Raw genomic sequence first — 14211 nt, 5'->3', positions numbered from 1 at the left:
GTACAGCGGGATAACAAGAATGCAGTGACGTCATGCACAATTTTCATTTTTGTTGTTGTTTTTAGAAGCTTAATAATGAAGCAAATCAAAACAGAAATGCAGGCAGATGCAGAACAGCCAAAGAGCTGTTTAATGATTACCCTGGATGGGATCTCTAAGGCTGTACTACCTGGGATTGGTGCCAACTGCTGACAAAAGCCTCCACAGCATGCTTGGGAAGAACATTTTAACTCCCTGTTTTGTTTTGGTTTTTGTTATTTTCTCTTCCATGAAGCATCCACAATCTCTAATCACAGCGTATGTTCTTATTGAATTCATGGGTCTTGGCAAAAAAGGCATGAGAATAATGTAAGTATCCCTTTCTTTTCTTATTTTTCACTCTCTAAAGCACAACACAACCATTTGAGATGCATCCACAGTTTTTTTAATTAATTTGGAAGTAATCCATTATCCTTTATATGTCTGTTAAATTATGTATAGCCAGTAGGAGAGTGTGTATGTATGCATATGTGTATGTGGGGGAGCGGGAGGGCTCTAGTGAAACAGTGTCCCTAAAAGAATTAACATGCAAAAGATGTGACTTGTCACTCTGTTGCATGACATCGTCTATTCAGAGAAAATAGGTAGAATCATTTTATTGCAGGATCTGTGCAAACTCAGTGCCTCTTTCTCTGGCCTTTCTCTCTTTCTGTCTCTTGCACACTCACACCCTCACTCTGTCTCTCCCACTTGGCAGCAGGGCCAAAATGGGCAGGGAAAAAGCAAAGAGAGAACAGTTTACAGGGTAAAGCACAGGCCGCTAAGCTGGCTGAGTCTTGAGCCACAGCCCCTGTTCAAGTGTGGTTGATTGTCAGCGCGCCCCTCAGTCTTTCTCTCCCCATGCAGCCTAACAAGGGGACACAAATGTGTTCATCAGCCCGCGTGTTGCTACCTCCATGGCCTGTTCGCCTTCGGCTTGCAAGAGATCCTCGCACTCCCTTTACAAGCGAGTCCAGGTATTTAATTTCTTTAATATTACTTGAACATCAAGTCCCTTTTTAAAAAAAGAGCTCTTTTCTATTTTACTTCTTCGCTTTTCTTCTCCTTCATCATCACTTCCGTTTTGTAACGTGTCCTCCTCGTCCCACTATCGCAATGCAATTGCCGCCATTACCTTCAGAAAAACAACCAAGCTAGCAACAGAAAATAGTTTCACTATGTAAGAAAATCATAATGTTATAAGGCTAAACAGTACAATTTTCTTCATTGTTTCCCTAACTGCAAAACATTCAGTTTCTTCTAGAGGAGTTGTTCAGATTTGACACAATGCATAGACATCATTCAGCATTTTTGCTGAAGGACATTTAAAAAAAAATCATCAACTGCCACCAATGCTGGAAAAGTGAAGCTTTTTGTGTTCTGCTCTTGTAATTTTGGAAACCAAAAGCACAGTGAGGTTTGTGTGAAAAATAATCTCTTAATCTGTGGTTAGCATGGCCTAAACATGAAGCCGTGAAACCAAATAGATTATACATTAAAAAGAATTTCTCTTGACAGGTCTGTTTAACAGGTTACATTGCTGAAATTTGGAGAGAAAAAATTTGCCTTCCAGCCAAAATTAGACATTACTTGATTTTTTTAAAGAATAAGTTGGATCAGTTTTACTTTGGAAAAAAATGAAGGTAATTTCTTCATATAAATAACAAGATGAAAACAAAAGCACCTCTGAATAGGTCATAATAAAAGCAGTGGAATTTCTTGAGAATGAAAAAGGGAATGTGCTCCTACTGTATATTAACTGTGCACAATAGTTAACCTTTGTGTCAGTTAATAAGCTTCCACATATCTATATAAAGATACTATATTATATTTTTGTTGTTATTGTAGTCATTTATTTGCATTCACAACATTAAGTCATTGGCTCTAGTAACTTTGAAAGCAGAATGTACATTGCTGAGATGCTAAACAAGTAATATACAGTACAGCAGAATATATTTTTTTCTTTTAATTACGATTTGACTCTCATTAATATATTATTTGATTCAGGATTTATATATTAAGAAGTTTTTATTAAATAGCAAATGATTCAATAATTAAGTAATTTGTGTAGCATTTTAAAACAAAATGAAAAAGAAGATGAATATATATATATAATATTCATTCTCAGATTTTAGATAAAAATAAATGAAACTTAAATCAAGAGCGGATAAATAATGGGAGGAAATATTGCATTTTTGTGTAGTGGTGGAATTTCTACGCGTTGCGAGTATTATGAAATGCCTTAAATCCAGTAGAAACCAGTTTGGCAATTCTGATGCAAGCAGGATTTTGAGTAGTAGGGCTTGGTCTCAATCATTTTTTGCCGCTCTTACCTTCCACCAATCATAATAGTTTAAATGTTGTTTATTGTTTTCTTTTTAATGATTGTTGCTGATATGGATAACTGCATTTTGTACGGAAGATTGTGCACTGATTGAAACTCAAACATGAAATTATAAAGTTTTGAAAACTTAACAAATTTGAGAAAACAGGGTGGGTAAGACATTTAAAAATAATAACAAAAATTTAAAATTTATTCCATGTTAAAATGGTCGTGTAAGAGATTACAAGTGTAAACGCTAATTAAAATAATTGCTGAAGACAATGGTGTTTAGCACTCGGAAAGCATTGCTGTTTTGAGAAAAAATGTGTTTTTGGTGTTTTCGCCATTCGCTTCTAAGACCCTAATGGGTCAAATTATTAATACTCTATAGTTAACCAGCTCCCTGCTGCAGTGGTTTGCAATTTTATTAAAAAAAGGGACGTAACTTCTGTATTTTATTTTGAACATTATGTACGCATTTCATTTTGAATAGCTCGTCTGTGTTTAGAGCAATCAATAGCCCACACTGACTATGTGATTCAGCAGTTCTCTGGAGTTCTTACCGAGGAAAAAAAAAGTTTTAATCCGTACATGTAAATGCAATCATAGCTTGGAGAATAGTTTCCTATTGCACTACTTAAGCTATTGATTTATATGGTAAGTGTAATTAATTATAAGTTGATATAAAAAAAACAAGTTATTTGTTAGATCATAACTTACTGGCATAAACATTTTTTAAATTTGTTGAAATTTATTCCCAATATATATATATAATTATTTGGAAATCTAGGTTCATACTTTTAATTGTTCAATCAGTAAGGTGTGTGATTTTCAACTAGAAGTTCAGGACAAACTAACATGGTAGAAGCTTGTGTGTGTGCGGTGAGGGGGGTAGGGGAGCCAAGATGAACAAACAGCAGTGGGTTGTTTTTCTGAGTTAGAATGTATCATCCACTTCCTCTTCCCCTTTGCTCTCCTCAGATGAACTTGTCATGTTGCTTCATGATTTTTTTCATGTGGCTGTGACCCAGCTTCCTCCCTTTTACAGTATTTCTCACAATTGTCTGTTCAGCTCAGCCTGCAGTGATACTGTAGGGCAGGGAGCAAAGTCTTTATGTTTTATCAAGTAAGACTTTAAACATTTAAATAATTCTAGAACACAGTCTTGCCTCCAAAACAATGTGCAATCTGTTTAAATCAAGTAAGAACATTGGCTGTATAACAGATGTGCAACAGTTGCAGCCATGTGAAACATTTATTTAAAAAAACAATTTCAAACTACTGTATTAACACCCTTCCCAAAAATATGATTGAACTTCTTTTTAGTTGAGGAGTCAAATAAGAAATAAAATAAAATGGTTTATTTTTACAAAATTGTTTTAGCTATGATACAAAATGGTTTTAAAAGTTTAATTTTCTATTTTGTTATAACAAATAAAATAATTCATTTTAAAGGCTGTAAATAGTTAAAGTACTGCAGTAGTTACATAAAGGATTCTTAAAAATGTTTGGTCACTTTTAGACCTAGTAAACATCTCTTTTTCCTTTTTTAGCTTTCTTCTATTATTATAAAGTTTTACCATCATAATAAAGTAGTTTCTTATTTGATTTCAAAACACCGTATTTTATATGAACGTTGATTACTTTTCCTTCACAATGTATAGAATCACTATTACCTTCAGGATGACAGGGTAAGATAAAACAAGTGTCAACACCCACAAAAATATTTGTTATTAGGCTCAGAAATAATTAAAAGCTGTGACAGATGCATCTGTCATTGTAGATCAAGCAAAACTTCATGCAAAGTATAAAAACATCAATTCTGTTTTGGAAAGGTGTCAAAAGCGCATTGCATAGATTGTTGTATTAGGCATAAAACATTTGCCTTATTTACTTACATTTCAGAAAAAGATAAAACAGAATGAGAAGGACATACTGTAAATAGCTGATAAAAATTATGAAGCTGAGAAATAGTGGCTCAAAACATGAACTTTTTCTAAAACAGTGAAAGTACTTATAACTTTATAATAAAACATTTAAAAAATATTTTTACTAGTTTTCACGGTTTTCTCAAAATTATCCCATACGTTTTTTTGTATTCTACATCTCTATAAATTCAAATCAAAACAAGGGTGTTTGGCAAAGAGAATGAAGTGATGTGGAGTAAAGGGAATCTGTTCCTTTTCTGCTCTATTTAGATAAAGGAACAAGTAATGCTTTTTTCCATGCTGAAAAGATAAGAAAAACACGTTTCAGCTGTGGAGCCTTCTTCGGTGTGAAGGCTTGAACTGTGATAAAGGGCTAGCCTTCTCAGAGTGCAGATTAAATTTCTTATCCTCATTAGGTCAGCTGTAAAGGCACCCTAAACATAGTTTGTAACATTTGTATGTATGTTACAGGTCAATTTTTATTAAAACTTATTGCTTCTTTATTTTCTCATTTGCATTATGTTTAATATATTAAGTTATTTTAATCAAAATTAATGTTTCCTAATTTGCAGTTGTTGGCTTTCAAAAACTTTTGACTCATAATTAATTGAATGAAATCCACCTATTTATTTTCAATTTAAGTAGTTTCTTTTCAGTTCAGTCTAATGTATTTTTTGGGATTGATATGCTTCTTAGTTCTATGTACCTGTCTAAACACATGTTGGTGAATTTAAAATATGCAGTCTAGTAGGATTATCACTTTGTCAAAGTTTGCAAAAATTATAGGGATTTTTTTTTAAATTCCTTATTAAATATCATTGTCAGAAAGTCATTTTGTGATTAAAAATCTAAACCAGTAAGCAAGAATTTGAAATAATCTACTTCAATCTACTTTTTAATCTTTTTTTTTCATAAATGACATGTCACTGTTAAAGCTATCTTTGTGGCTTCCTGTTGCAATTCTGCTGTTTTTGCAAGTAAGGCATTCAGTTCATGGTACTTTAATGCCATGGATCTGAGACATACTACAGGCACTGAGGAATAAACAAACAGCTTGTTGCAATTTCCTCTGAAGCGGAGGAAATCATTTGGAAGAATTAATTAACTAACCCCTCTCTTCTTCAAAAAAGCAGCTGTCCTGTGAAGGGACGTCTTATGCTGTAAGAGTACAGAAAAAAAGCTTCATGGCAAATAGCAGGCATGAAATGTAAGAAGGTAGAAGGGTTGATGTCACATACAATTTGCTGCTCTTGAGGTGGGCTTTACAGGCCTTTTTAAATGAAAATAAAGTGAACAAAATTAAATATTCAGGGGCCTGATATTCCATGTGCCTTCACAACTGAGTGAAAATTGATCATGAAAACAATTGTCATACAGTATGTGACCGATGCTTTATGTAATATCCAATAATGTAATGATATATTTTAGTGTCATTATATTTTAGTATAAACTCACATTTTCAATCATATTATAGTAAAATCAACTAGTTTGTACAGCAGAATGTTTTCTAAATTACAGAGCCAGTTTTTATTACTAATGTTTTTTTCATCACTATTATGATTGCATATTTCACAGAAATTAGTATCATTTATGAAACTGCCACTACACAGCAATTGCACATTCCTTTAAACTTTTGAGCACAGCAAAAGCTGTTGTAAAGATATCATAATATCTTCAGAGGGTGTCATCTGTATGATGGAACCACATCTAAAGTATAATTAAATTTCAGCAATAGTTCGTGGTTAGTACATGCTAACATTTTTAATTTTGTATGGGGTTTTTCAACTACATTAATTTAAAAATAATTGAATATATAATTAAATTGATGGAGTGGCATGGCGATGCAGTGGTTACCATTGCTGCCTCTCAGTGCTGGGGCCTGGGTTCCATTCTGGACCTGAGCTGCTATCTGTATGGAGTTTGTATGTTCACCCTGTTTGCGCATAGGTTTCCCCCCACAGTCCAAAGATTTACTGGTAGGTTAATTGGCTGCTGGGAAGAGTGGCCCTAGTAAGGGTGTGTACATAGTATGTGTCTGTGTCTAGGTGTGTGTCCTGTGATAGACTGTCTGGGGTGTGGCCTGCATTGTGTCTATTGCATGCCGGGATGGACTCCAGAGACCCCACAATGCTAAATTGGATGAAGCACATAGAAAATTAATGGATGGATTAATTAAATGGATGCTACTGCACACAGAAATGTGAATAAAATATGAATATAAATCATTAAATCTTTCTTAATTTATTCAAATGAGTGAAGCACGGAGGTGCAGTGTTTAACATTGCTGCCTTGAAGCTCTGGGGCCATGTGTTCCATTCTGGATCATGGGTGCTATCTACAGAATGTGGAGTTTGTATGGTCTCTCCATGTTCATGTAGGCTTTCTCAAGGTGCTCCGGTTTCCTTCCACAGTCCAAGACTTGCTGGTAGGTTAATTGGCTTCTGACAAAACTGGCCCTAGTGTGAGTGTGAGCATGTTTGTGTTTTAGATATTTAACATATTTGAATCAACGCAGTTGAACACAACAACACAACTGTGTGTGATAGACTGGTCCAGGGTTGCTGGGACATCATTGCTTGCCATTGATTAGGCTCTGGCTCCCCAGCAGCCCTGAATTGGATTAAGTAGTTAAAAATATATGGATATGCAATATTATACTGTTAAATCCAGTCAAGTAGACATTAACATTACCAATTAAAAAATAGCACCATTATAATTAGCCCATAAGCATATAAAGCTTCCCATTTCTTCATAAACCTTCATAAAACATATAGGTAAAGGTAAAAATAAAATAAATAAGAAGTTAAAATTTAAGAAGTTTGTAGAATAAACCCTCCAAGTATGTGGCTGACATATTTACAACTCATTAAAAACTAACATAAAACTTTATTAACAGCTCATTGTAATAATCAAAAAGACTCAAATTCATAAAACTTATGACAAAGTTGATTCAAATATGTTAAATATATAAATTTTTCAGCCAAGCACCCCTTAAATGCAGTAATCTCTTGCGAAATGTGAAGGTTACATTCTTGAAAACCTTCACAAAAGGTAAACTTACGGGTTGGTAAACTTAAGACCTTAGGGGAAAGAGTTAGGGAAACTGAAGTCACCATTGAACCTATTAAAATCCTTCAAAGAAAGTAAAAAAATCTATTTTAACTTATAGTTTTAAAATCAGTTTCTCACATAATTCTTACCTTTATTGCTGTGATAACACCCATGTAGATTGGATCAACACGAGCAAATCAAATGGTGTTGCTATTTTCATTAAAATAAATATATGAGTAAAAATTGCAAGCTTCTTTGATATTACACACAGAAAGAAAGAGACAGTAGATGGGTAGTGAATCAAAAAATTATCTACTCAAGAGGACCTGCTTTTGGTCATTGATGTCTCAAAGCAACACTATCTACAGTATGATAGTGCAAATATTGTTTGAAGCTCTAGGCCCACTTGAACTGCATCAAGTTAACTGTACTAATCACCAACAAATTTAAGCACAAGTTAAACAATCTGTAGGCCAGATTTGGTAGCTTGCCTGCCTGAAGGATTAGAAATTGAGAATCCTTATAGATAGGATAGAGAGGATGCTTACGGGCTTACTTTCTTTTTTACTTTCTCTTATCCTTCTCCTCATTTTTGGTGCCTCTCTGGCTGGATCTGGTAAATCTTGCACTGTGAACTTTTTGTTTCTCCTACAACATAAATCATAAGACACCTCTATGTTCTTTAACTAATGCATGTTCATTTTCTATGTGGATTGTTCTAATCTTTTTCTGTGATTAAACCCAGACTCTGCATAAGAAGAACAAGGTAATTTTCTGATTTACACTGGTTAGGTGTACTAATTGTACACATTCTAAATGTTTCTCTTGTGCAAAAATGAAATACAGGAAACTTACATTAAATATCTGGATGTCTCCAGCTGTGCTACAGATAGTGTATTACTATATAAGTATTTGCTTTTTGTTTCACAATAAAGCACTGAGTGCTTTTTAACTGAAGCCCGGCAAAGAACACACCATACTACAATGAATTTAAATGGGGATTTTTTTTAATTCTGGATCATATAAATAAGTAGTTGTATTATTTTCTGTTACAGAACTTAGAATGAATGCAGTATACCCTTTAACCCAAAAGCTTCACTTAGATATACATGGAGATATATACACACCAAGATGCACAAAGCACTACTAAAATAACAAAGACAAAGAAAAAATATGGTAGTGTCAATTGCCCTAAGGAAAGAAATACTCCACATTAGTCTGATGCAACATTCTTCATTGGTCCCATTACATTACAGAAATATAAAAAAAAACTACTCACTCTTTGATCTCGTCTAATCCAAGACGCACAGAATATCACAGTCTTCTTTTAACACGCTCTGAACAAGTTAAACAGAATAAGGTTATTATCAAAGAACAAAACAAATAATTTCCTCCACAAACAATGGTTAAAGTAACGCAAACATCTAACACAAATGTAAGACCATTCAACGTTGTGGACATTATTCCCGCGAACTCACCCACACAGCACTGGAACCTCATGGGGGTCGGGATCACTTCATCCCTAAACATCCACCAATTTTCTCTAACTAATATGTCACCCTCCACTCATATATAAGAAATATACGTCTCTTTCAAGGATTACTAAACTTCATTTTCGATAGCTACACAATCAACAGAATTCTGAACATTTACCACTCCCACAATTACTGGCGCGCCGCCGTCACTCATACGTACACGTCTTAAAGTGACAGCTACCAATTTCAGTGTTAGATTTCAAATATCACCTCCTTAACCACCTGGTAACACTCTCCCCTGCTTATGCGTCAATGTCCTCGGTGACACCATACATTATTTTAATCTCCTTTAAAGCTTCTAAAAAAAAAACCCTCGCCCAAATGAGCCAGTATTTATGAAACAACTGCTGAACTCATTTCCATAGACCCCAAGACTGACATCGGCTCATGGTGTGGGTTTCAATGTACCCCTGCTTTCTGTCTTTTACTTCGACGCGATGCTGGTATCGGGCTCTCTGCTGCAGCTTCCCAGACAGAATCATCAGCTTCTGCTGCTGCAGTCTGCACCACGACAACAGTCTCCGCTAGATCCCTACGATCAGGACTCATCTTTGACTCATCTACTTCCCTGTCAGGATCTAAGCCCGGATTCATCTCCTCCAGTACCCCTTCAGTTCCATCCTCTGAATTTTCGGAGTCAGACTCCGCGTGCAAAATCACCCTGGAACCAAGGCCGATAGTCTTGACCACCTTACGAGGAGTAGGGACGGAAGCTGCTCTCTCATGCACACAAGGCCTAACATCAACCCGATTTACCCTCTTAACTAGTCCACCCTCGATAGGTTCCACAGTGTAAGTTGTCCCTCGTACCTCAAGCACACAGTAAACAGTAGGTCCCCAAGCATCTTGGATTTTATTACGACCCAGAAGCCTATTTTTAAGATACACCAACTGACCTACACTGATCGGTGGACAGTAAACCTTGTCTCTCTATGCGGCAATCCTTTCTGCTACTTGCTGCTCAGAATATTCTCTAGCTCCGTTGTGAGCATCCCTCAACCTTTCCTGGTGCACAACTAACCAGTCCATCTTCGGATTCACAACGTGCTCGTGCCCAAGCAGAGCTTTAACTGGAAGATATGGCATTACCCCAAAAAGGAGGTAGTAAGGTGAATATCCTGTAGTCGCATGGGGTGTTACATTATAGGCATAAACCAACTCCTGTAAATGCTCTGGCCACCGACGTTTCTTGTCAGCCGGAAGTGTACGCAACAGGTCATGCAAGGTTCTATTAAACCGCTCGCATTGCGCATTCCCAGTAGGATGATGGGTGTCGTACGGCACTTCTTCACGCCGTAAAATCTACACAACTCCACAATCACCTCACTCTCAAAGTTACGGCCCTGATCTGAATGCAACCGTTTAGGCACACTGTACTTCATGAACCACTCCCATAAAAGCACCTTCGCTACAGTATCCGCCTGTTGATCACGTGTCGGGAAGGCCTGGCTGAACTTGGTGAAGACATCGGTGATCACCAAAACATTCTCACGACCATCACATGCTGGGTCAAGCAGTGTGAAATCGACAGCCACTACTTCAAGGGCCTGTAGGCAAGGAAAGACTGCATAGGCGGCTGGATCCTGGGCTGAGGAATCCTAGTTAGCACACACTGCTGACATCTCTTCACCCAAGACTCCACATCATCATACAGTACATGGCTCCCCAAAAACACCTCTGTCTGAGAAGCTGAAATGTACGCTCTATACCTTGATGTCCCATATTGTCATGTACACTCTCAAGCAACTGGTTTCTCAGACATGATGGTAAGAGCAACTGAAAACACTCACCGTGTCTCGCATCCTCTATCACCCGATACAACAACCCATCCCTCTCTCTGATTCTATTCCACTGTTTCAGTAATACCTGGACTTGTTTTGGCAGACTTCTCCGTTCTATAAAACTCTGTTATCTCTTTCTATCCCAAAAATGCCAAAATTCCTGCTTCAGGAAATGACATTTTTCCAACTTCATTTTAAGATCTGTTTCCTTAAGGGGTTTTAAGACCATTTCCAACCTCTCCAAATGTTCCTCAAACGCCTTAGAATATACAAGAAGGTCGTCTAAATAAACCAACACAATCTGAAAAATCAAATCATTCATAGTTGCCCATTAGAGACTCCCATTGGCATTCTAATGTATACAAATAGCCCAAAAGGTGTTGTAAAGGCAGTCATATGCCAGTCTCGCTCATCTACTGCTACCTGATGGTAACCACTGGCTAGTAGAGAAAAATTTTGCATCCTGCAACGCATCAAAACTTTCATCAATGTGAGGTAAAGGGAACGCGTCTCTTCTTGTCTTCTGATTTAATTTCCAGTAATCTACACAGATGCGGATGTCACCATCTGCTTTCTTCACTATGACAACAGGAGAAGCATATGAGCTACTACTCTCCTGTATGACCCCTTTTTTCAAGAGCTTCGAGATGTGCTCCCTAACTTCCTTGTATTGCGTCGGAGGAATATGATAGAGCTGTGTCACTGGAACATCATCCACTAGATGGATTTCATGCTTAACCTTATCCATACACCCAAAATCTTCCTCCTCCAGGGCAAAGAATCTACATACCTAGACAGTAATGCACATAACTCTGCCTGTTTTTCTGCAGAGCCTTCAATATCTAATTGGTCTAACACTGACAACACACTGGGAGAATACTGTGCATCTTTAACATCCACTGTCACTTGTTCTACATCAACAGACACCCGTTGGAACTTCACTTCACAACCTGATGCACTACTGACGCTCTCCACTATTGACAAGACACCCAGTCGTGTTCCAGGAGGAAGCCACACATCCTCTGCCAAGATGTTAACTACCTGTACCTATGTTTATGACCCTCTATCAAAGTGGGAACAACAAGGAGGCCTCCTGGCAGTTGTATGTTTAATGGCTTAAGTAACATCTGCATGTTCTTCTCTGATGGTTTTTGGACGACCTGTTACAATTGAGGGTGGCCACTGACCATGCAGGCACATGTATTGTACCTTTACCGGCTACCCTAGCAACAGCTTTCTTCTCCACATTACCTGTCTGAATTTTCTGAAATACCTGTCCCCAATCAGAGTCCAATTTCCCCCCCAACACTGTATCAAATTCTGAATGGACCAACTGTTTACACCAACTTATTATATTCATACCAATTACTCCTGGAACAGACTTCTGATTATTGTGGGGATCCTTCACCACTAAGAACCCACAGTCAGGGATTGTCAGGCCTAATGCTTCCATGTCTAACTCCAAATATCGGTTAACCTAAGCCAGCCAGCAGATTTCAACATATCCTCATCCTCCCTACACAAATGCTTTCTGAAAAATACCTCTGTTACAGTGCTTACGTGACTTCCGGTATCCAACAAACAGGGTGTAGAAACTCCTGCTATCTTTATGTCAACCACTGGAAAAACCCCAATAGCATGTTCTATTACTTGATCTTGAGATAGCTTTAATTTGTTGGAGTCTACTGCTTGCCCCTCGATTTTCCGACTCACCACAACCGAGGGGTTCTTGTTTCCCTGCTGACTAGGAGCAGCTGACCCCTCCCCATTTTCAGCCATCCTCACTGGACAATTTCGTGCTACTGTATGTGTCCTTCCGTCTGACATTTAAAACATATAGGCTTTCTATCATCTGTGAACTTCATCTGAATGTTTTGTTTACCTCTAACCCCCCTAGGCCTTTGGACGGCAAGATCTTTAACAGCTTGTGATAGCTCTCTAATGGCTTTCCCTTGCTCTGCTACCATTTTCAGGACATCCTCCAGAGTAACTGACTTTGTTTCATTAGCGTTAACCAAAGTACATTGTGCCCCCTCTACAAACCTATCAGGCCCCTTGCTCGTAGTTTTAGAGGCCTTAACATTCACCGACCTCTCCTCCATACTCCACATATATGCTTCTTCATGCACTTCTATCAGGGTAGATTCTGGTTTGTCCCTCACATATTTCCGGAGCTCCCTCCTAAGTACAGGATCTTGACTGCCTCTATGAACTGATCTCTAAGCATCTCTCTCTCTTTGGCCACAACCCCAGGAGCTTGTTTCAAGATAAAACTCCAAGCTTGAGACAGAGCATGTGAAAAATCACGAAAGCTCTCACCCTCCTTTTGCTTTCAGCCATAGAAATCATTCAGCAACTGAGAAGTACTGCGCTTATCTCTGAATACATCTCTGAGATAGCCAAATATATCACTGATTTGCTCTGTTTCAACTACACCACGCAGGTGAACCTCTTCTAAGGCTGGACCTCTCAGAAGAGACATAACAAAATCAAACTGATCAACTGGTGACTGGTTCCGAACACGCAGTACTCGCTCTACTTCTTCAATAAAGTCATCAACTGACCTGCCATCTATTTCATAATCACCACTAAACGGAGAAATATGACGTTCCCTAGGGACATAGACATAAGATCTTGAGGATGTATTACTCCAAGCAGCAATATTTGCCATTGCTTCTTCATGCTTCCTATTCAACTTCCTAAGCTGAGTTTGCACATCTGTCTCATTAAGAGTTCCCTCCTCTGAGAGAGAACCGTCATCTGCTTCTCGTGACATTGTATAATGCACTATTTGCCCGAAGAACTCAAACTCAATGACTGGCAACAGAAAGTGCTAAATAGCACTAAAGTCTCTGCCAACGTGCACTAGCACAGTCCGGAATGCTGGTTATGCTGGCGATCTTCTCCTGGGTCCTTGCTCCGGATGTCCAGGATGCTCACCTTCCCATTCCCACACCTCTTTGCACAGACCGGACACCGGCAGTGCAGCTCTTTACCACTACCGTATTTTTTTTATTTATTTTACCTTATATTGCATCTGAAGTTTCATCCAAATGCTCAGAATACCCCACTTCTGGTACCAAAATTTGTAACCCGGCAAAGAACACACCGTACTACAATGAATTTAAATGGGGATTTTTTAAATTCTGGATCTGCATTAAATCATATAAATAAGTGGTTGTATTATTTTCTGTTACAGAACTTAGATTGGATGCAGTATACCCTTTAACCCAAAAGCTTCACATAGATATACATGGAGATATATACACACCAGGATGCACAAAGCACTACTAAAATAACAAAGACAAAGAAAAAATACGTAGTGGCAATTTCCCTAAGGAAAGAAATACTCTACATTAGTCTGATGCCACATTCTTCATTGGTCCCATTACATCACAGAAATATATAAAAAAAACTACTCACTCTTTGATCTCGTCTAATCCAAGACGCACAGAATATCACAGTCTTCTTTTAACACGCTCTGAACAAGTTAAACAGAATAAGGTTATTATCAAAGAACAAAACAAATCATTTCCTCTACAAACAATGGTTAAAGAAACACAAACATCTAACAC

At 37.6% G+C, this 14211-nt stretch overlaps 1 long non-coding RNA gene across 1 annotated transcript in view; it reads left to right on the top strand.

Annotated features, from left to right (window-relative positions):
* The first annotated feature begins 271 nt into the window (after positions 1–271).
* Positions 272–14211, top strand: part of LOC148830759 (uncharacterized) — a 31374-nt gene continuing 17434 nt past the window's right edge. The window contains exons 1-2 of the long non-coding RNA XR_016091318.1: positions 272–348; positions 886–995. This is a non-coding gene — a long non-coding RNA (uncharacterized LOC148830759). The remainder of the gene's footprint in view (positions 349–885; positions 996–14211) is intronic.

Source organism: Atractosteus spatula, chromosome 7, assembly GCF_055471065.1.
Source record: "Atractosteus spatula isolate fAtrSpa1 chromosome 7, fAtrSpa1.hap1, whole genome shotgun sequence".
NCBI lineage: Eukaryota > Metazoa > Chordata > Actinopteri > Semionotiformes > Lepisosteidae > Atractosteus > Atractosteus spatula.
The sequence above is the reverse complement of the archived record's forward strand: the minus strand, read 5'-3'. Positions and strand labels throughout refer to the sequence as shown.